Below are 24,094 nucleotides of genomic sequence, written 5' to 3' on the forward strand. Positions count from 1 at the left end.
AGGCTAGGGGTGGCCGGTGGCCATGGGTACGGCGACGATGGCGGCGAGCTCCGCTCGGTGGTGTGCGCGAGAGGGAAACAGAGGAGGGAATGGGGTCCAGGGGGAGAGAGGGGAGGTGCAGGGGGCGAGGGCGTCTCCGTGGCGTCGCGAGGGGGTCGGGGAGGAAGCAGGAGGTGGCTAGGGGGGGAAGCAGGAGGTGGCCGAGGCAGCATCGGCGAGCGCCACGCCTCGCCTCTGCTCGTCCTCCTGGCAGAGGAGGAAGAGGACAAAGGAGGAGGAGGTGGGCTGGGCCGGCTGGGGGGGAACTGGGCCGGCTGGTGGGCTGCACGGGTGAGGCCAGGTATGTCCTTCTCTCTCTCTCTTTTATTTTTTTCTGTTTCTGCAATTTGTTTTTGATTTGTTTTAAATATCAAATCATTTTATAAAATCCTGGAAATAAATATGGGTGCTTTCTGAATTATTCCAGTGACCCTTATCAATTTCCAACATTTATTTGAGCATTTAAAATATTTATAGTATTTAAATGCCCAAAGTCAAATACAATATGATTTAATTCAAAAATCCAAAAATGACCTAAGGATATATTCATCATTTTTGGCAGAGGTTTCCACCTTAACCAGAAATCATGAACTTTTCTTAGGGGCCTTTTGGGTTTATTGAAAAGATTTTAACTTACCCTAGTTGAGTTGATTTAATGCTAGGGTTTGAACATCCCCATTTCAATTTTAGGCAAAATTTAAACATGATGCAACACATGACTAGCTAGCTCAGAGCATTACCAGAAGCTAGGGATGTGACACCTTCCTTCTCTTCCCCCCTTCCTTTCTTCTCCAATGGAAAAAGGAAAGGGGGGCGCCACTTGGGGAAACCCCAAGTAGGATTCGGATCCTACTTGGGGCGCCCCCTGGCTGCCTCTCCTCCCCGCCCACCTATATATATGTGGGAAGGGGGGCTCCCACCTATAGCCATGTGCGGCACCCCCCTCCACAGTTTACACTCCCCGGTTATATTCTCGTGGTGCTTAGGCGAAGCCCTGCGCAGATCACTTCAGCATCACCGTCACCATGTCGTCGTGCTGACGAAACTCATCTACTACCACGACACCTTGCTGGATCAAGAAGGTGAGGGACGTCACCAAGTTGAACGTGTGCAGAACTCAGAGGTGCCGGAGCTAGAAGAAGTTTGACTACATCAACCGCGTTGTCAAACACTTCCGCTTATGGTCTACGAGGGTACGTAGACACACTCTCTCCCCCTCGTTGCTATGCATCTCCTAGATAGATCTTGCGTGAGCGTAGGAATTTTTTTGAAATTGTAGAAGGGAATATCAAACGGAGTCCAAACGGAATAAAACTTTACGATGCTTTTTCTTGGACCAGAAGACACACCCAGGAGACTTGGGGAGAGGGCCAGTGGAGTCCTGAGGAGGCCACAAGCCTCTTGGGAGCACTCGAGGGGGCGCGCCCCTGGCTTGTGGGCCCCTTGAGGGTTCCCTAACCCTAGTTCCAGCTCTATATATTCTCAAATATTCCCCGAACATTAGAAGCATCCACAGAAATAGTTTTCCGTTCCCGAAAGCTTCTGTTTTCGTGAGATCCCATCTTGGTGCCTTTTCCGGCAATCTGCCGGAGGGGGATTCGCTCATGGAGGGCTTCTACATCAACCTTGCTGCCCTACCGATGATGTGTGAGTAGTTTACCACAGACCTACGCGTCCATAGCTAGTAGTTAGATGGCTTCTTATCTCTCTTTTATCTTCAATACCATCTTCTCCTCGATGTTCTTGGAGTTCTATCCGATGTAATCTTCTTTTGCGGTGTGTTCCTTGAGATCCGATGAATTGTGGGTTCATGATCAGATTATCTATGAATATTATTTGAGTCTCCTTTGAACTCTTTTATGAATGATGTAAATAGCTTTGTACTTCTCTCTGATCTACTGATTTGGTTTGGCCAACTAGATTGATCTATCTTGCCATGGGAGAGGTGCTTTGTAATGGGTTCAATCTTGCGGTGTCCTCACCTAGTGACATAGTAGGGGTAGCGAGGCACGTATTGTATTGTTGGCATTAAGGATAAAAAGATGGGGTTTATATCATATTGCTCGAGTTTATCCCTCTACATCATGTCATCTTGCTTAAGGCGTTACTCTGTTCTTATGAACTTAATACTCTAGATGCATGTTGGATAGCAGTCGATGTGTGGAGTAATAGTAGTAGATGCATGCAGGAGTCAGTCTACTTGTCACGGATGTGATGCCTATATTCATGATCATTGCCTTAGATATCGTCATAACTTTGCGCTTTTCTATCAATTGCTCAACATTAATTTGTTCACCCACCATATGCTTTATTCAAGAAAGAAGCCTCTAGTGAAACCTATGCCCCCCGGGTCTATTTTCCATCATATATTTTCAGATCTATAAACCAAAAAACCTTGCTGTAATTTATTTATATTTACTTTAATCTGCTATTTTATTTATCTTTTATACCTATCTCTATTAGATCTCACTCTTGTTCGTGACCGTGAAGGGATTGTCAACCCCTTTTCGCATTGTGTGCAAGTGTTTGTTAGTTTGTGCAGGTGCATATATTGGAGACTTGCTTGTGCCTCCTACTGGATTGATACCTTGGTTCTTTTTTTTGAAACCTTGGAACAGTGGGAGAGGCTCCCACTGTTGTATATATTACCCTCAACAAGTTACAATTACATAGAGTTATTTACAACCCATCCCACTCTGTGGGTTGGGGGGCAGGGAATGCAGAGAAAGTTTAAAGGACTATCACTAGCGTGAAAGAGAAAGCTAAGATTGCTAGAATGAAAATTCAAAATTGGCAACGAAGAGATGAAGGAGAAGATGAAGTCTTTGTGCTTCTCCTTGACTCTATATTGTAGCAGAGACATGTCTTCTTTAATTTGTTCAACAACGAACGGACTGAAGGCTGTATCCCTCTGAAGTATTTATTATTTCTCTCCTTACAGATACTCCATGCAGCCAGTAAGAATATTGACATGAACAGGGGACACCTCCAGTTTGATTTTGCCTGCTCAATCATATCCAAATGTGAGATGTGATGATTTTACCAGCGGATCTCGAGGATTTCCCAATAGCGCATACTAAATTGGCATGTGAAAATCATGTGTGTTATGTGCTACCTCTTGAGCACTGCGTTGGTTTTCCCTTGAAGAGGAAAGGGTGACGCAGCAAAGTAGCATAAGTATTTCCCTCAGTTTTGAGAACCAAGGTATCAATCCAGTAGGAGGCTACACGCAAATCCTTGTACCTACACAAACAAATAAGAACCTTGCAACCAACGCGATAAAGGGGTTGTCAATCCCTTCACAACCACTTGCAAAAGTGAGATCTAATAGAGATAATAATGAGATAAATATTTTTGGTATTTTTATGATATAGATTGGAAAGTAAAGATTGCAAAATAAAATAAATCAGAAACTTATATGATAGAAAATAGACCCGGGGGCCATAGGTTTCACTAGTGGCTTCTCTCAGGATAGCATAAGTATTACGGTGGGTGAACAAATTACTATCAAGCAATTGATAGAAAAGTGCATAGTTATGAGAATATCTACGCATGATCATGTATATAGGCATCACGTCCGCGACAAGTAGATCGAAACGATTCTGCATCTACTACTAGTACTCCACACATCGACCGCTATATAGCATGCATCTAGAGTATTAAGTTCATAAGAACAGAGTAACGCATTAGGCAAGATGACATGATGTAGAGGGATAAACTCAAGCAATATGATATAAACCCCATCTTTTTATCCTTGATGGCAACAATACAATACGTGCCTTCCTGCCCCTGCTGTCAACTTGGAAAGGACACCGCAAGATTGAACCCAAAGCTAAGCACTTCTCCCATTGCAAGAAAGATCAACCTAGTAGGCCAAACCAAACTGATAATTTGAAGAGACTTGCAAAGATAACCAATCATACATAATAGAATTTAGAGGAGATTCAAATATTTCTCATAGATAAACTTCATCACAAACCCACAATTCATCGGATCTCGACAAACACACTGCAAAAAGAGTTACATCAAATAGATCTCCAAGAAGATCGAGGAGAACTTTGTATTGAGATTCAAAGAGAGAGAAGAAGCCATCTAGCTAATAACTATGGACCCGAAGGTCTGTGGTAAACTACTCACACTTCATCGGAGAGGCTATGGTGTTGATGTAGAAGCCCTTTGTGATTGATTCCCCCTCCGGCGGAGCACCGGAAAAGGCCCCAAGATGGGATCTCACGGCTACAGAAGGTTGCGGTGGTGGAAATAGGGTTTCATGGTGCTCCTGGATGTTTTCAGGGAATGTGGATATATATAGGCAATGGAAGTCAGTCAGGGGAGCCACGAGGGGCCCACGAGGGTGGGGGCGCGCCTCCCTGCCTCGTGGCTTCCTTGTTTGCTTCTTGACGTCCACTCCAAGTCCCATGGATTGCGTTTGTTCCAAAAATAACTCTCCCAAAGGTTTCTTTCTATTTGGACTCCGTTTGATATTCCTTTTCTGCGGAACACTGAAATAGGCAAGAAAACAACAATTTGGGCTGGGCCTCCAGTTAATAGGTTAGTCCCAAAATAATATAAAAGTGCTTAGTAAAGCCCATTAAACATCCAAAACAGGTAATATAATAGCATGGAACAATCAAAAATTATAGATACGTAGGAGACGTATCAAGCATCCACAACCTTAATTCATGCTCGTCCTCGAGTAGGTAAATGATAAAAACAGAATTTTTGATGTGGAATACTACCTAGCATATTTCTCAATGTAATTTCTTTATTGTGGCATGAATGTTCAGATCCAAATGATTCAAGATAAAGGTTCATATTAACATAAAAACAGTAATACTTCAAGCATACTAACAAAGTAATCATGTCTTATCAAAATAACATAGCCAAAGAAATCTTATCCCTACAAAATCATATAGTTAGGCTATGCTTGATTTTCGTCACACAAAATACTCCCATCATGCACAATCCCAGTTTTCAGCCAAGCAATTGGTTCATACTTTTTAATGCGCTTCAGCTTTTTCAACCCTCACGCAATACATGAGCGTAAGCCATGGATATAACACTATGGGTGGAATAGAATATGATGATGGAGGTTGTGTGGAGAAGACAAAAGGGAGAAAGTCTCACATTGACGTGGCTAATCAACGGGCTATGGAGATTCCCATCAATTGATGTCAATGCGAGGAGTAGGGATTGCCATGCAACGGATGCACTAGAGCTATAAATGTATGAAAGCTCAACGAAAGAAACTAAGTGGGTGTGCATCCAACTTGCTTGCTCACAAAGACCTAGGGCATTTTGAGGAATCCCATCATTACAATATACAAGCCAAGTTCTATAATGAAAAAATTCCCACTAGTATATGAAAGTGACAACATAGGAGACTCTCTATCATGAAGATCATGGTACTACTTTGAAGCACAAGTGTGGAAAAAGGATAGTAAAATTGTCCCTTCTCTCTTTTTCTCTCATTTTTTCTTTCTTTTTTTATTTTGGTGGGCTTCTTTGGCCTCTTTTTTTATTTGGGCTTCTTTGGCCTCTTTTATTTCTCATAAAGTCCGGAGTCTCATCCCGACTTGTGGGGGAATCCTAGTCTCCATCATCCTTTCCTCACTTGGGACAATGTTCTAATAATGAAGATCATCACACTTTTATTTACTTACAACTCAAGAATTACAACTCAATACTTTAGAACAAAATATGACTCTATGTGAATGCCTCCGGCGGTGTACAGGGATATGCAATGAATCAAGAGTGACATGTATGAAAGAATTACAAAGGTGGCTTTGCCACAAATACGATGTCAACTACATGATCATGCAAAAGCAATATGACAATTATGGAGCGTGTCATAACACTACAAAAAAAGACACATCCGTGACATTTTGGGCCGAACAGAATTTTTTTCTGTCATACATATGACACTTCTATGACGATAATTATGACAAAACCGGGTATCATCATAGATGTGGTGGGCTCCTACTTCTATGACAAAAAATCATGACAGAAAATGGGCTTTTCATCCTGTGCGGGCTGGAGACGCAGCTGCATGACATTCTTTGGGCCGTCCATGACAGAAAAAACCGTGGTAGAAGCGAGGGGGAGGAAAATTTCGGGGAGTTCCCGGTTACGGTGGGAGGTCGGGGGCCGACCGATGCGTGTTTCTCTCGTACACGTCGCGTGTGTGTGCGAGGTGTTGGCTCTAACTGAACCCGAGCAATGCGTTGGGCTCTAACTGAACCCGAGTGATTGCACTGCAGGCTACGCGTTACTGAACCCGAGCAATCGATCGATGGCTGTTAACTGAACCCGATCGAGCGATTCCTTCGCTACTGCTGCTAACTAAAGTCGATCGATTGGATGAACAGTGAGCGTTGCGGGGGGGGGGGGTTGGATGAACAGTGAGCGGTGGCGTTGCCTCTGGATGAAGAGGACCCCATGGTGTGGAGGGCTGGATGAACAGTAGATGGTGGAGGGGTGGTTGAACAGGACCCCGTGGTGTGGAGGGTTGGATGAACAGTAGACGGTGGAGGGGTGCCCGTGGAGGGGTGGTTGAACAGTAGCCGGTGGAGTAGCGCGCGGTGGAGGCTGGATGAACAAGAGCCCGTGGAGGCTGGAGGAGGTCGACGGTGGAGATGAATACAGTATCCCGTGGAGTCCCATTTTTCTGTATGCCACATCCCTCCCGATGAACAGGACCCCCGTTTCGACCGTAGCGCTCCAACACAAGTCCGTTTCGTCCGCTTTGCAGTACGCCACACCCCTCCCGATCAACAGGACCCCCGTTTCGACCGTATGAGGTCCGTTTCGTCCGTTTTGTGGTACGCCACACCCCTCCCGATCAACAGGACCCCCGTTTCGACCGTAGCGCTCCAACACAAGTCCGTTTCGTCCGTTTTGCGGTACGCCATGCCCCTCCCGATCAACAGGACCCCCATTTTGACCGTAGGAGGTCCGTTTCCTCCATTTTGCGATACGCCAGACCCCTCCCGATGAACAGGATCCCGTTTCGAACGTGGCCGGTCGAACACAAGGCCGTTTCTTCCGTTTTGCGGTACGCCAGGCCTTGTTTCCATCGCCTGTTCCGTCCAAGCCCTCCCGATGAACTCGCCCACGCGTTCCCTTCCGACCTAGCCGGTTGGCTCCCACGCGTTCCGTTGCCTCCTGATGAACACGACCCATTCCGTTGCCTCCCCATGAACACGACGCATTTCATTGCCTCCCCATGAACATGACGCATTCCGTTGCCTCCCCATGAACACGACGACGATGTTGTTTCTCCGTTCCGACCCAGCCATTTATACGAGCCTTGGCCGTACGTATGCACGAGTAGGCGTTCGAGACCCCGCCCGTATGTACGTACGTGGCCTATTTTCTTTCTTGCACCCTGGCCATTGTACGTACGTGTACATGCTACATGCGCGCCTCTACTATGACACGTGCGCACCTCTACTACGACATGTGCGCGCCTCTACATCGACCACCATGTACGTACACGTTCGCGACCAGAATGACAACGCTACGTACACTTCGACCAGGTGGGTCCCAACTGTCAGGCACTTCCTTGCCTGCGAAGATGTAGCTGGTGGGTCCCAGCAGTCAGGGGGGTGAATCGTTTTCTTTTTTTTTGCCCGGGCGCACTTCCTTGCGTGCGAAGATGTAGCTGGTGGGCCCCAACAGTCAGGGGGAAACATTTTTTTCATGAAATACGGTGGCCCGTCTGATGGGTCCCCGCTATCAGGTGGAGGAATAAATATTTTCCGCGTAATAAGGAGGCACTTCCTTGCTGCGCCCGTGGACCCAGCTGTCATCCTCTCCACGTACAGTCCACGTTCGATGGAAGCCGTTCCTTGACCATGTTGACCACACCGCGCCGAGAGCACCAGTGCGGTGGACAACGGCGAGGCCTAGGAAGGGGACGACGCAGAGCCGGGGAAGACGCGGCAGTGGATGGCCACGCGTAGAGGAGTATGAGGGTTCACTCGTTCGGGTGCAGTGTGAGGCTGCCGTCGTCGCAGAATAACAGGGGGTGTGGGTGCGTAGAGGGATGGCCTGGCCAGCGGTGGGAGTAGTAGGGGGCGGTGAGGCCTCCGCGGCATCACAGCCGGCCACGGGCGGCAGGAGCAGGTGACACGACTGGCGCTGCTTTGGTGGCTGGAGCAAGAAGACCAGAGATTGAAGAAGCACTACGGCCGTTGGATGGACATCGTACGGTCACTTGAGCTAGAATCATTCATATATTGACTAAAGTTGACAAAGGCCTCCATCCCAGTCAACTTAGTAGGCCCACAAGTCAGTCTCCCACCAAGGTGGGTCCTAGCTAGCAGGGGGTATTCATTTTTTTGTGCGTAATAATGAGGCACTTCCGATGGGTCCGAGCTGATAGCGGGGGAATGTTATTTTCGCGAAATACGGTGGCCCGTCATGTGGGTCCCAGCAGTCAGGGGGAAAGGTTTTTTTCGTGAAATACTGGTGGCCCGTCCGGTGGGTCCCTGCTGTTAGGTGGAGGAATAATTATTTTCCGCGTAATAAGGAGGCACTTTCTTGCGGCTGCAGTGGACCCAGCTGTCAGCCTCTCCATGTATAGTACTCTTCCGATAGAATTCGATCGTTGACCACATTGACCATGCCACGCCGAGAGCACCATGGAGGTGGACGACAGCGAGGCCTAGGAAGGGGACAACGCGGAGCTGGGGAAGACGCAACAGTGGAAGCCCGCGCGGAGAGGAGTACGAGGGTTCACCGGCTTGGCTATGGTGTGGGGCTGCTGTCGCCGCAGAATAACAGGGAGTGTGGGTGAGTAGAAGGATGCCCTGGCCTGCGGTGGGAGTAGTAGGGGGCGCTGAGGCCTGCGCAGCAGCACAGCCAGCCATGGGAGGCGGGAGCAGGCGGTCCCGCCGGCGCTGCTTTGGCGGCTGGAGCAAAAAGATCAGAGATTGAAGAAACACGACGACCGTTGGATTGACATCCAACGGTTACCTCTTCTATAATCGTTTGTTGACGTATATAATAACTAAAAAAATCTTGCATACGCGTCAACTAAACAGGCCCACAAGTCAGACCACTCCCTCTTTTTTTTTAAGAATTTATATATAGCTCATGGCAACTTCTTATGGAATTTATTACAGTCGTTTTTTTGGTTGGCCAGGGCCAATTTCGCATATTTCTGTGGGTTCCAAACTATTTTTAATACCGAAATTTCGAGCCAGATTTAAAGTACTTTGAAGATGTATTTAAATTAGGTTAATGCCCAGTGAAATAGGAATCTGAAAATGTGAAAAAATTCAGAAATTATAAAGTAATTGCCAATTTGTCATCTGTTTTTATATTTACAACCCATTTCATATTACTTTCAAGATTTGTAGGCGTCTTGAAAGAGTTACAGCCCATCAGGGCGTAGAAAAATAAGTAGGCCTAGATTGGGTATTCTTCAGAAAAAATAAACTGGGCTCATTTTCACAAAGAAAAAAGAGCTGGGCTGGTCACATGGTGAACATAAAATATAAGCCTGGGCTAGACGGGCCACAGCCCAGTTCAAACCCTGCTCCGTCTCAACAATACCAAACAAAAAAAATACTGCTCGAGTAGCTACGTCCCAGGTGTCAGCCGATCTTGTGCTGTTCTCTTGTCTATTGACTATATACGCTCACAATGTCGTGGGTCTGAGATGTCAGGAAAACACTAGGAGGAAGCATTTTATTTTTCCATACGCTGACATGGTGGGCCCCTACTGCCATCCTCTCCACGTACTTCTGCCGATTCCTGTTGTTTGTTGACCATGTTGACAACGCGAGAGGGAGGCGCCGCGGCGAGCGCACCAAAGCGCGTAAAGGACGTCAGTGTTAACAATTTAGGAGACGGTGGGGCGGCGATGCGTGCGCTGAGGCACAGCCAGCTGTGGCAGGCGGAAGCAGGCGGCCCCGCCGGCGTTGGTTTGGTTTTGGCGGCTGGAGGAAGACAGGACTGAAGAAACACGACAGACTGTAAAAGCAGCAGGAGTACTTAACAACCTTAACTGAAACCAGCAGGGGCACTTAACAACCAAAGTTGAAAGCAGTATGAGTACTTATACAGGTTCAACCATACAAAGCACGCCTCGAACAGTGCTACTTTGCCTACAGTTAACCAAGGGTGAGGCCGCCAAGCCCCAGGACAAGGCCCAGGCGCCACGCCGCGCATCCACAACCTTCTAAAAGCGGCTTCATCTCGCAACATGGTCAATAAACAAGATATTCGCTTTAGAGCCATGGAAAAGCATGAACATAATCTTCTGTCCTATTCTCCAAGATGGACGGGCCTTCATTATTTGAGACCACCCATGAATAAGTATCTTTTCACCTCCAAGGGGAATTGAGTAGGTCGACATAAACATCATGTTGTGACCAAGCGCAAGTCTGACCCGACCATGGTCAGGCATCTGTATAGGAACAATAGAACTCGGCAGTTCCTATTTCAAGAAGATCACAGCTGTAAAACTGTGTATAAGCAATAGTTTATGAACAACATATATAACAGAAAACAGCTCGTACCATAAGTTTCTCTACACAGTTGGACCTGTTCAACAAGTGCAGCAGTGGCACACATATCCCACGTGGCCTTCCACCATTGAAACGCCCCACAAGGACCTCAAGACGATCAATAAAGTGTAGGAACTTGTGGATGTCGATCTAGTCAACTTCAGTGCCATTAGTAACAGCCGAGTTATTACAGAGTAACAAACGAGCAGACTGCTTAACTCTGAAAAAACCTACACGTGCCACCAATTATAAGAAAATATTAGTTAGAAGTAGCATATTCATGGGAGATTCGTTGCTACTTCTAAAGTTAAATTGTGATTAGTTAGATAGAATAGGTGGATTAAGAAGTAATTGAGGCAACAAGCAAGAACTAGATACAAAACTAACATGGATGAACAATTGGAATGACGTCGGGGTGGAAGATCACAGTGAAGATGAGACCAGGTTCTGCTATTTCCATCAACATTAATGCGCCAACTTTCAGTCCATAACACTTGAGAAAGTTTATCCAAGTTTGGCCATAAAAAAAGCAGCAATCTTCTTGGTTCATGAACCCAGCTTGGAAGTAATATCCATGGCTTGTCTTCACTGTGACCATTAAACTAGTGTATTCAGTTATGGCAAGGCCGAGCATCTTGAGTACACGTGTTCTGGCAGAGCAAATAATACACTGCAGGAAAAATAATATGAGAACACAACATGTTCAAAAAAAACCCACCCTCCCGGATAGAAAAGAGGATTCTAGGAACATAATGTGCGGGTTTCAAAATGCTGTGTTAGGATGAGAAGGAACAAGTGTGGCGTCTCGCCGAGGGCGTAGAAACCTGTAGGGTACTCGCACTTTGGGACTGGAAATGAAACACACTAGATTTAGTAGGAAGAAAAATGCATCAACGGCGGCGGCTGCCATCCTAGGATTACCTGCGACCAAGGGACTTGGATTTATCGGGGATGGATGAAGAATTTGTACCTGGTTATCCATGAGAAAACCCTATGCAATCGCCGAGCGAGGGTTTTCTCTGAACAAGCAGACGAGGGAGAAGGGGATTCAGGCCCAGTGAAATATTGTCGCTTCGTCCATCCAGCTTACTGCTAAAGCTGGAAAGGGGGGGGTGTGATTTGACGGCTCATTGGGCATTATTGCGGCGCTACGACCGGGGTGTGTCTACCATGAAGTTGTGCACTCAAATTTGTGCATATGGCACGTGGACCCCGTTGTCGGTTGCCCCACATATCAATGAAAGGAAGTAGAAAGACAGGAGTAACTAGTTACACATAATTATTTTTTTGACAGAGAGATACTCCATCTGTAAAGAAATATACAAATATTTTATATCACAGGCTCACCTTGCCGAGAAATATACTCCCTCTGCAACGCACGGGCATTATGGGGGTTCAGCTTTTTTATGGGGGTTCAGCTGAGAATATAATACTCAGATAGGCTCACGGTTCTGGACTTCGGGCCGCAGGCCGACCCTGCATGTTTGGGGGCCCATGTGTTCTACCTCAGTGCTTTTCATATTGCAAGCGATCGGTACGGCGCTGGTTTTAGATGCTGTCGCAAGGCGAATACACAAAATTGAATAAAGCATGACAGATGTTGGAATGAAATTGAACGGCAGTTCCTAACCAACAATCAGAGTTGCAATTCTATCAATGATATACCATGTGATAAATAATACTGTCGTACTACTTATACACATAGGACACTTGTTTCACCATGCCAGATTATTACATCAAAATCTCTCAGAGGATAGATCAGTTCGGTAGTTGTGTGCTGCTACTGAATAATTTCAAAGTTGATTTGGACCAGCTCTCCTTGCCGAGAAAGTTCGATTTTGACATCATCCCCTACCGCAAGATATGATTTAAATTTGAACCTTGACCATCCTTTAGCATCAATCATCATGCGACCATCCTTTGTACTTACGGTATATTGAGCAGGTTCATTCACACCAAGGCTACGCATGGTAAGAGAAACTTGGCCACGGTCGCCCTGATTGTTGAACAACTCCCTCGTTGCTCTAGAAATTCTCTGTTTGCAAACAAGAAGACATACCCAAAAAGTTAGATCAACACAGTGAATCATGTGAAACAACATGGAAAGAAAAAAAGAACGAAGCACTTGGGCGGCCAATGCTTACCAAGAAGGTGGACATGTCGGTTTTTGTAAGGACTTTGGTATATGAAGTGCGAACTGCAGCCCAGTCTGTTGCCAGTGCAACTGCACGGGCCGGAGCAGATGCAAGTGCAAGTGTTGGTGCAGGTGTCTAAGCCGTTGCTGCTGCCGGAGATGGTGCTCCTTGTAGAGCTGGTGCCGGTGTCGGAGCAGGTGCCGGTGTTGATACCCGATCCTCCGGTAGATCAGACTGATCTGCTGACGCGGTCGGTGCCCAATCCTCAGCTGGATCAGACTGAGCTGCTGCCGCTGTCAGTGCTAGAGCAACTCTCGGTGCTCGATCCGTTGTTGAAGGTGGTACCGATGTGCGAGACAGCGGCGATCGTGTCTCGTCTGCTATGATCAGCTTTCTAACTTGACTAGGATCCATGACCGTGATCCAGTTTTTTTTCTTCATTTCTTTTAAACGCGAGAAGGACTAATTGTGGTGTTTTTGTTAAACCAAACTGTAGTTCATCATAGGGATTCAGCTTGTACTCAGACAACAGAATGATCCGATTTTTTCCAGTAATATAAGTGATGGACAGTGCCTTTGTTACTGACACGACATAAGAAGTGAAACCTGCAAAAATAGCCATCGTAGAGCAAACCAAACGGTTTATTCTGTGATGAATGTCACATGGCAAAACCTGCATCGTAAAATTGCAGGAAATGAAAGAAAACATGGCATTAAATAAATAAGATTTAGATAGTAAATCAATAAGATTTACTTGATGTGACACTAGTGAATCCTTACCAGGAAATCACTATGTTGAAGTACTAAACAGAAGATTGATCGTCCAACTACGCGTGGCATGCAGGGGCCCCGCCTACTCCCACAAGCAGGACAGTCCAAAGGTCGTGACAAATCGTATGGACTGAACGTCCATGGGACTGGCAATCCTGGTGGGTGCGATAAACCCTGCAATGCATACAGATATTGGAGTGTAACCATAATTGATAAACCGTCCTCACAAAAAATATGATCTGGATACTTCAAAATATACAGACTGAATTGAGTGGACAGACATTAACATAGACCGTTCTTAGGACTGACCACACACCAAAAGCGGCAGTACTAATAAACAATACAGGGTTCATAAACACAAATCAAGTACTGAACAATAGTCCTTACTACAGACAAGCAAAGTTGCACTAACTAAACTCTATAGACTATTTCTTGCCACCGACCTACGGGATGAACCCCGCATAACTGACTAGGCCATGGACTTCGTGTGAGATGTCTACATGCACCATCACCATCTTGTCAACCTTGGAGAACCTAACAGAGTGGTCTTTCCACTCATAAACATGATGATGAAGTCAGGGCCGCATCAGATTTGTTGGGAAGCTTTACAAGAACCACACCCTTCGTAATCGAAGGCACAACCAGGAAATTGTTGTGGTCAAGTACAGCCTCGAGAACACGCCTGACAACAATGCTACAGGAAAACACTAGTTCAGGACATGTGGCGACAAGGACACAGCAGCTGGATAATTCAGCAGTAGAACTCATCATCAGGTCTTCCAGTTCACACGACATGACTTTGAGAACTTCATCTCCATCGCGGACCTGGTTCTAATTCAAACAGAAACCATATTTTATTAATACCTCCGTTCAGAAATATAAGATGATTTTCGATATTATACTCCATATATGACTACATATACGCATAGAAATGAGTGAACAAAGACACTAGAACATGTCTTCAAAGGCATGAGAGCATAGGGATTACATGCAATATCCGAACACAAGTTACTGAGGCAAATATACCCTCTTAAAAGGTAGCATTGATGTTCATAAAGTACTCCCTCCATCCCAAAATTCTTGTCTTAGATTTGTCTAGATACGGATGTATCAAGTTGATACATCCGTATCTAGACAAATCTCAAACAAGAAATTTGGCATAGAGGGAGTAGTTGAAAGTAATCTATAAGAAATCAGTGTCAACCTCTCGCATGTTTTGGTCAAAAGAGGAATTTAGAACCATCATTTGGCACACTAAAATCACATGCAAGATCACCCAGAAAGTTGTACTACCAGTACTAGTACTGCGTGTTAGATGAAAAAACACGATCAAGATCGAGAAAAAGATCGTCAACAAGAGACATTACCTTGACTTGCTTAATGAGGGATCCCGGAGAGGGGGGCTTGGACAGGGCGATGGCTTTGAGCTTGTCTGTGGTAGTCTCGGCGGGGTGCTTGCACTTCTTCGTACCATGAGTCTCGATGGTTCTGGCCAGATCCATAGACATCACGTCGGCCGATGCTCCGGCGTCCATCCAAGAGAGGAAGCTGAGAGAGAAGAGTGAAAGGAGGAACAAGATGAGGGAGAAGCGAAGCGAGTGGGGGTTTTCTTCAAGAGAGGAAGCTGAGAGAGAAGAGTGAAATGATGGTTGCTTCGTCCGTCCAACTTACTGCTGGAAAGGAGGGGGTTTTGTGATTTGACGGCTCATTGGGCATTACTGCGGCGGTTCGATCGGGGTAGTCTACCATCACTGTACTACAGAGTAATTTAGTGCATGGCTGGTGGACCCAGGTGCTGGCTGTCCCACACGTCAGCGAAAGTGACTAATTTAGTGCATGGCTAGAGGAGGATCCGCACGGTAGAGCGTGTCCACTGCTTTTCTGAAGAAGAAAAATGATTACAGCAAGCGTTTCCACTCTTACGATGGAGGAGTGCGAAACACGACAGCCACTTGAACATACACAGTGCTCCTACTACTAGGCATGTGCAGTGGTTCATACGTCAGTACTACACAATCTTGTTGCTAGTGTAGTAAGATATGATGATAACAAATGATGCTGTGCGCATGTCAACTACTCCTATATGTAACATAGTACCGCTTTTTCGACTATCCGGTCAAGAATGAACGGTGAGATCAATGTTAACAGAACTAGGTCCACAGCGCACGGAGAGTACGGTGCTACAGTACTCCATGAAACATGAACCATATGAAGCACGAATAGTGTTAGGCAGGGTGTATGAAGGGTGCACGGGATGGGAGCAAAAGTTCCGTTGTCGACGCACTTTTGGGTGTTTGGCAGAGTGCATGAAGGGTGCATGAGTCCACACTAGTAGTTTGACAAAAACACACGAAGCGGAAACAACTATATTGAGATGAGAATGCAACCAAACACATCCACACGCTTTGTGATACAGTGACTGATCTGCACCGTCTGAGATTGATCCAACGATCATGTTGCGCCGAGACATGGACATGCCCATGCAGAGGGCGCCTAAACACCACCAAAGTCCCTCTGCTTCTCGAGGCGCATGACGTTGGTGATGCAGGGTGCAACCGCCCGCAGAGCTCGCTCCCGGTCGACGGGAGCCAGCTCGTCAAAGACGGTGTCCAATGGCATGAATGGATTCCGGTGACAGAGCCCTGAAAGGATTCACCCAACAACAGCGACGGTAGCCCGCAACCCCTCCTTGTCCAGCTCAACCCCCACCATCGCACGGAGACGGCTCAGCTCCTCGGAGATATAGGTGAAGAATGAGACCAGGTCAGGAAGCCGCAACTCGTTGAAGTCGACTGGGTGGTCGAGCGGGTTTAGCCTGACGGCCGGCATCATCGTGCTGGCACGACGGTAGGCATCTTGCAGCCACAACACGTGTGTGGCAACTTGGTTCACCAAGTGGCTGAGGTGATCCTGGACCTTGTCACGATCGGCCCGCTCGCGCTCCATCCGGCTCCCCTGATGGCCTACCGTGTCTCCCACTTTCTACAGCAACGCTGCCGACGCCTCGAGCATCTTTGTGGTGGACGCCTGTCGCTTTTGAAGCTCCGTGAACTCCCGCACATAACGGAGGAGTATGGCACTCCTCTCCTCCTTGAGCTCACGAAGCTCCACGTCCTTGGCCCTGAGCTCCGCATCCTTGGCATGGAGCTCCTGTGTTAGGCGCCTCACCTCGAACTCCGTGATCTGCTGCGCCGCCATGGCACCAGGTAGAAGCAATGGGGAGAGGAAGCAAAGGGGGCGAAATGGCTGAAAGGCAATGCAATCTACGGGAAGGTGGAGGGACCCAGCCAAGGAGCGGGGAATCTTTTGGTTTTCACCACGGTAAAACACACCAGTCGACGACTTCTCACATCAGGGAGCAGTGGGTTTTTACAGGCGGAGTCATCATGACTAATTGCTGCCGCGCCTGCTCCCATCAATCAAAAAATTAAAAATCCTGCCATGCCTGCTCCTGTCAATAAAAAAATTAAAAATCCTGCCGCACCCAAACACCAGAGCAATGCCGTAGTGGATATTTAAATTTACCTGCCGACAAGTAGATAAAAAAGGGGTGAAAAAACAAATGTGGCGGCGGCCTAGCTAATCGGTCAAACTATCCCAATTAGCTAGCCACCGTGCTTCACTGATGTACTCGACGGGAAAGGTTGTCTTTCATGATTTGACGACTCATTTACTTGCTTTGGTGCTACGACCGAGGAGGACCCAGAAAACACGCGGTAGGGCATCCCATGTCAGGAAGAATATATGCGTGCACCACCCGGGAGGACCCCGAAACCGCGCGGTAGGGTGTGCCACGTCTCGGCATGGAGGAAAAATGTGCGTGTAAAAATATAATGTATCAGACGTAGTACCTATGGTTTGACCTCGGGACCTAGCCAGTCGGTCGAAAACACCCCACTAGGCACACAGCTTCATCATGCAAACGTGGCATGGAGGATAGATGTGGTTAGCTCCGTCTCGACAGCCACAATGTCTCTTGTTCTAGGCGATTCTTCTATTTTCCAAGCTTTTTTTAGTTGTAATAACACCAGGCAAGCTAGTGCCGCTCTTCGTGTGTGCCCGTGCAGAGGTTAGACGATGGAGAGAAGAGAGGGATTGAGATCGCAGACCTGGGACCCACCAGTAAGTGAGACAACGGTCATGCACGTGTTGACGAGGCACTCCCTCTACTCTAATCAACGCAAGTACTGTATAAAATCAAGTTATGGAACAAAGCCAACAACCGTTCACTTTTTCAGGCTATCGACTTACGCTTTGTAGTCCAGGTTGCCAGTTCGAATCTCGTCTTTCAAATTTGTTAGTTTTAGGTCCAAATTTGATTAATGACAAGTGGGACCCCCGTGTGTTGTTCCGATATTTCAGTGTAGGATGGTATTCTTGAACAAACACTTTGCGCGGTTAGACAAGTAACAACATGAGTTACACGTATTTTACAAGTTTACAAACAAAAATGACAGCGGCATAGAATATCACATCCACCCCGCAGCTTAGATACTATGGTGATACGAGTTTTTACACCGTTGGAAGTGAGATCCAATGGCTTGGGAGTAGTCTTTGTAATTATGCGCAATTTCCAAACTCTCCAAAGGTTTTTTTTTGCAAATAAAACATTCAGGCCTCGTGTATGCCGCTGCATCTTCGATCCAACGGCTCCCCGTTGCTCATATTAGGTGCTCCCCGTAACTTAATTACCCGCTGATCAATTGAAAGTACAGTGGGGTTTTTACGCCCAAATTGCGAGTGTCGTGTTCTCCTCAGGGACTAGGCGACGACGACTATGCTCGACTAAAGCTAGGTGACAGAATACAGATGATGATTGCAAGGAAATAAACCTAAACTAAACAGGGTAGTTCCTGAAGATCATCGCCAAAGAAAATGCAAAATAAGCAAAGAGAGATTCAGATTTTCTATACTCTCTTTTTGGCAATTTCCATATTACTCGAAGAATTTAATGCTAACACAAGAAAACATACGGCTAGGAAATTAAAAAGACAAGAACATATATATAACTATCTAACATGAACAGTGGGAAGAAACAAGAACTTGAGCTAATACATGGACTACAAAACTGAATATATTTCTGCAGAAAAGGGAAGACACTGTGACGACACATACATGAACTGGAATTACGTAAATTCAGTGCAAGTGACAAGCATACATGTACCACACGGTTGACAAATATAACATTCACGAACTTATTTTATATAGATGCATCAACTAGTCAGATCCCAGAAAACAAACACTATATTATACAAGTACTAAACAGAGCAAACAGCTGTTTACATGTACTCTTCAAATCTGAACCTTACAAGTCTTGAACATCTCTCAATACTATAGAATTTCAGAGAGAGAGAGAGAGAGAGAGAAGGCAACAGCAGGAGGTTGAGAGAGAAGAAGCAGTAGCAGGGGGCGTTGAGAGGAGGGAGAAGGAGCAGCGGGGCAAAGGAAGATGGAGTAGCAGCAACGACTTGGAGTTTGGAGATGGAGAAGGAGCAGAACAACAGCGTGGTAGGGGAAAGTAGAAGAGCAGCAGCAATAGGGATTCAGAGAGGAGGCGAGCTTGGAGAAGGATAGCAGCAGGGAGAGTTGTAGATGAGCAGCAGCAGTAGCGCGGGGGAGAAGGAGCAGCAGACAGGGATTCAGAGAAGCGAGGAAGAAGGGAAGAAGAAGCAGCGGCGGTGTGTCTGGCCGGGCACGCCAACTGGAGGGAGAGGTCGCGCAAGGTGGGCACTGGTGGTTGGCGCTGTGATGGATGGATGATGGTGTGGGTGGTGGATGGCGCGGGTGATGGTGGAGCAACGAGGTCGCCGAAGCGCGTCGCCACGATGGCCTGGCCGCGGCGGCGGCCGGAGGTGGGAGAAGAAGTGGTGAGGGGGAGAGAGATGGAGATGCCAGCTCCCTTTGGGAATGGAGGCTGCTAGGGATTTTGATCCCCTCCGATCAGATCTGAATGTTTTCACTTTGGCCCTCCTTCTTCCTTCTTTTGGCACAAGATGATCCCTCAACTCCTTAAGCTAGCCCCCCTAAGCTTTAATCTTCTTCAAGCTTGAGTCCCTCTTTCTTCTCTTCTTGCCCGTGATCTTGTTCCTCAATTCTTTCTAGACAGGAACTTGTAGATTATAGTGCCTTGTCGCACTTTTCTGCAAAAGAAACACAATGACTAGTAAATGATTCATTATATGATTTCCATGCAAATATTCAATATTTCACATCAAGAATTAATGGTCATATCTCAATAAACCGCATATTTGAGTGCCAAAAGATGTATATGAAATGTGCTTATCAAGTTCCCCACACTCAAATCTTTGCTTGTCCTCAAGCAAAGGCATATGACAAAAGCAAGAACATGAACAGTGAACTGACTAGAGAATGTCAAGTGAAGTAGATCTCTAAACAGTGCATGCTTTGGACTTGGCTAGTGAAAATTAATGGTTAAGAGTGCTACATATCAATAGGACACTAGTAAACTCGACCATTTTAAACTTTTGCAATGATAAACGAAGATTAGCAAGTTCAAATGCTGATTGTGCCAAAGGGTTCCTAAAGAGAGCATGATCCCAAAAAAAACTTATTACCAGGAACATAACATTATGGTAGAAGCACTTATTGAATTTTAAGGAAGTAATGGTAATATTTTATTGATCTCACCAATGGAACATACCACCGATCCCGAGAACATGGTATACACCCGGCTTGGCCAATTATTAGTTTTTTTTAGTTTGTCTCCCCAAAGGAACATACCACCGATCCCGAGAACATGGTATACACCTTGTTCGACAATTACATTTCTATAATTATTAATTACTGCCCAAGCTAACCTGATTTCACATGCCACCGATCCCGGGAACATGACATGCTACTGTAGGTAGCCAGACTTATTTATTCATTATTACTTATCTTAAATGAACAACACATAAGAACAAAAACAGGAATCATCACTTCTCCATGTCTGGTTCACATGCTACCGATCCAGGGAACATAGCATGCTAATCCATAGTGGTTAGGTGATTGCTCTCAATGGGAAGACACTTGGCACAAATTCAGCATCTAAACATGGTGATCTAGGTGTATCATAGTAAATGCAGAAAATGACGAAGTTTTCTAGTGTACTAGGGATTTGAGCACTCAAAACTAGTAGTTCTCACTAATTTTAGCAAAGCATGCATGGTGTAGATCACTAGTTTACAAGGCATCCAAAAATCAAGTTCACAAATTCACATCAAGCACAATGCCAAAGGTGAGATTCAGCTTGACAACAAGTAATAACTGGCTCAAGCAACCCAACTAGCAATTGAATTCAGCATGTATTTATGATATTCAGAATGGGTCATGAAACAGCTCACCGGGCTTAATGAAGTAGCACTCGCTTGATCACCTCACCAACTGCAGCTCTTCTCCTTTTCCTTCCTTATGGATGCTCCAGCTTCACTCTTCTTCGTGTGTGCCCCATTGCTTCTCCTCATCGCCATGCTCTGACTCCACCAGGATCCCAAGGAATGTCACCTCAAACCTGGTCAGCATGTAGTAAACAGTGCAGTAGCAAAAGCCTGAAATAGGACTCACACAAACAACTATAAGTGATACGGTCGATGCCCTCCAAGTCATCAATGGTATATCCAATTATATAAGCATAACTATAAAGCACATGTTTAGGATGGCAGAAATCAGCATGGTCAATACTCACACGAGGATGACATTTATCATTAAGCTCAAGACTAGCATGGAAATGATGTGTTTCATTAAGCATAGGACTAGCACGAGGAAAGTAACTATGATCATCGCAAATGAGAGTAATGCCACTAACAGGGTATATATCATCATATCCAAGCAAATGAGTTTTCAAATCAATCTTAAGTGATGGTATCATGTAATGCAAGGTGGTAGCAAAGAAATCACAAGGCATCATGTCATCAAGAGGATTGAGTAAACCTGACACATCACGCTCTGGTATGACAATAGGCAAATGAATCTCATGTTCTTCATCTTCATCTACAGCAGCTTCTTGTACTTCTTCAGGAGTAATAGATGATGAGTCTTCAACTTGATCACTTGGGAATTGCAGCTCTTGACCATCTTGTTCCTTGTCTTCTAGTTCATCTTCTTCAATCTGAGGTATCTCTTGCTCAAGGCACTTGCTATCTTGCTCAACGAAATGTGAAGGTGCTGGAACCTCACATGTAACCATGGATATCTCAGCCACACTCAACTCAAGTTGTGAAGAAATAGTGCTGCCAGCGTTGATGTTCTTCTCAATCTTCCTTACTTCTTCCACTAGCTCTTTTCCACTCTTGATCTTCTTCATTTCATCTAGTATAACCTTCCTAATAGGATCATCCTCGGCACTCCAACTAAACTCGAGACTAAGCAATGTGATCTTTCTATATCATCAAATTCATCTTGTGTGGGCACTTGCACATGAGATTGCTCGAAAGGTGCTGGAGTTGTTGGTTGACCAAATGGAGGACCATTTAACTCCATTGGACACATCTCCTGGTATTGAGGTATATGAGTAGGAGGTGAATAAATCTATTGTGGAGCATAGTTGTGGTTCTCCTCATTGTACCTGAATCCCTGCATTGGATAACTAGAGGCAAACGATGAGATCTCAGGGTTATTGCTCCTATATGACATATTCTGGTTTTTAGACCACCCATGTGTGTAATTGTTTTGGTATGAGTTAGGCAGTGGGGCGAAGCTCATGCCATAACAATCGGGAGGATGGGAGTAACCACACTGACATTCAGCGGGCGAATGGCCCTGAAATCCACAAATATGGCAGGTAGGAGCAACATAAGGATGGCCTCTGGAATTAGGATTGTAAGAACTAGGCCTATCCTCAAAAACTCCTTCTTGCTGTCGAGCTAAATCATCTAATCGATGGGAAATCTTACCTATCAGTTCTTAAACACTTTCCGTGTTGTTTGTAGTGTTGCTCGCATAAGCCTGATGATCTGAATAGTAAGCCATAACCGAGAGGATAATCCAACCTGCAAAAAGGAAAAGAAGACAAAAAGATACTAACTAGAACAGGGGTTAGTGGCTAGAGATATATCACAAATATATAAAGCACAAAAAGGAAACAAGCTAAACCTAGTCTAAAGCCTAGCACAATCGCTCGATGCTAGTCCCCGGCAACGGTGCCAAAATGATCAGTTGAAAGTACAGTGGGGTTTTTACGCCCAAACTGCGAGTGTCGTGTTCTCCTCAGGGACTAGGCGACGACGACTATGCTCGACTAAAGCTAGGTGACAGAATACAAATGATGATTGCAAGGAAATAAACCTAAACTAAACATGGTAGTTCCTAAAGATCATCGCCAAAGAAAATGCAAAATAAGCAAAGAGATATTCAGATTTTCTATACTCTCTTTTTGGCAATTTCCATATTACTCAAAGAATTTAATGCTAACACAAGAAAACATACGGCTAGGAAATTAAAAAGACAAGAACATATATATAACTATCTAACATGAACAGTGGGAAGAAACAAGAACTTGAGCTAATACATGGACTACAAAACTGAATATATTTCTGCAGAAAAGGGAAGACACTGTGACGACACATACATGAACTGGAATTACGTAAATTCAGTGCAAGTGACAAGCATACATGTACCACACGGTTGACAAATATAACATTCACGAACTTATTTTATATAGATGCATGAACTAGTCAGATCCCAGCAAACAGCTGTTTACATGTACTCTTCAAATCTGAACCTTACAAGTCTTGAACATCTCTCAATACTATAGAATTTCAGAGAGAGAGAGAGAGAGAAGGCAACAGCAGGAGGTTGAGAGAGAAGAAGCAGTAGCAGGGGGCGTTGAGAGGAGGGAGAAGGAGCAGCGGGGCAAAGGAAGATGGAGTAGCAGCAACGACTTGGAGTTTGGAGATGGAGAAGGAGCAGAACAACAGCGTGGTAGGGGAAAGTAGAAGAGCAGCAGCAATAGGGATTCAGAGAGGAGGCGAGCTTGGAGAAGGATAGCAGCAGGGAGAGTTGTAGATGAGCAGCAGCAGTAGCGCGGGGGAGAAGGAGCAGCAGACAGGGATTCAGAGAAGCGAGGAAGAAGGGAAGAAGAAGCAGCGGCGGTGTGTCTGGCCGGGCACGCCAGCTGGAGGGAGAGGTCGCGCGAGGTGGGCACTGGTGGTTGGCGCTGTGATGGATGGATGATGGTGTGGGTGGTGGATGGCGCGGGTGATGGTGGAGCAACGAGGTCGCCGAAGCGCGTCGCCACGATGGCCTGGCCGCGGCGGCGGCCGGAGGTGGGAGAAGAAGTGGTGAGGGGGAGAGAGATGGAGATGCCAGCTCCCTTTGGGAATGGAGGCTGCTAGGGATTTTGATCCCCTCCGATCAGATCTGAATGTTTTCACTTTGGCCCTCCTCCTTCCTTCTTTTGGCACAAGATGATCCCTCCACTTCTTAAGCTAGCCCCCCTAAGCTTTAATCTTCTTCAAGCTTGAGTCCCTCTTTCTTCTCTTCTTGCCCGTGATCTTGTTCCTCAATTCTTTCTAGACAGGAACTTGTAGATTATAGTGCCTTGTCGCACTTTTCTGCAAAAGAAACACAATGACTAGTAAATGATTCATTATATGATTTCCATGCAAATATTCAATATTTCACATCAAGAATTAA

This window comes from Triticum aestivum, chromosome 2B, assembly GCF_018294505.1.
Source record: "Triticum aestivum cultivar Chinese Spring chromosome 2B, IWGSC CS RefSeq v2.1, whole genome shotgun sequence".
Lineage (NCBI taxonomy): Eukaryota > Viridiplantae > Streptophyta > Magnoliopsida > Poales > Poaceae > Triticum > Triticum aestivum.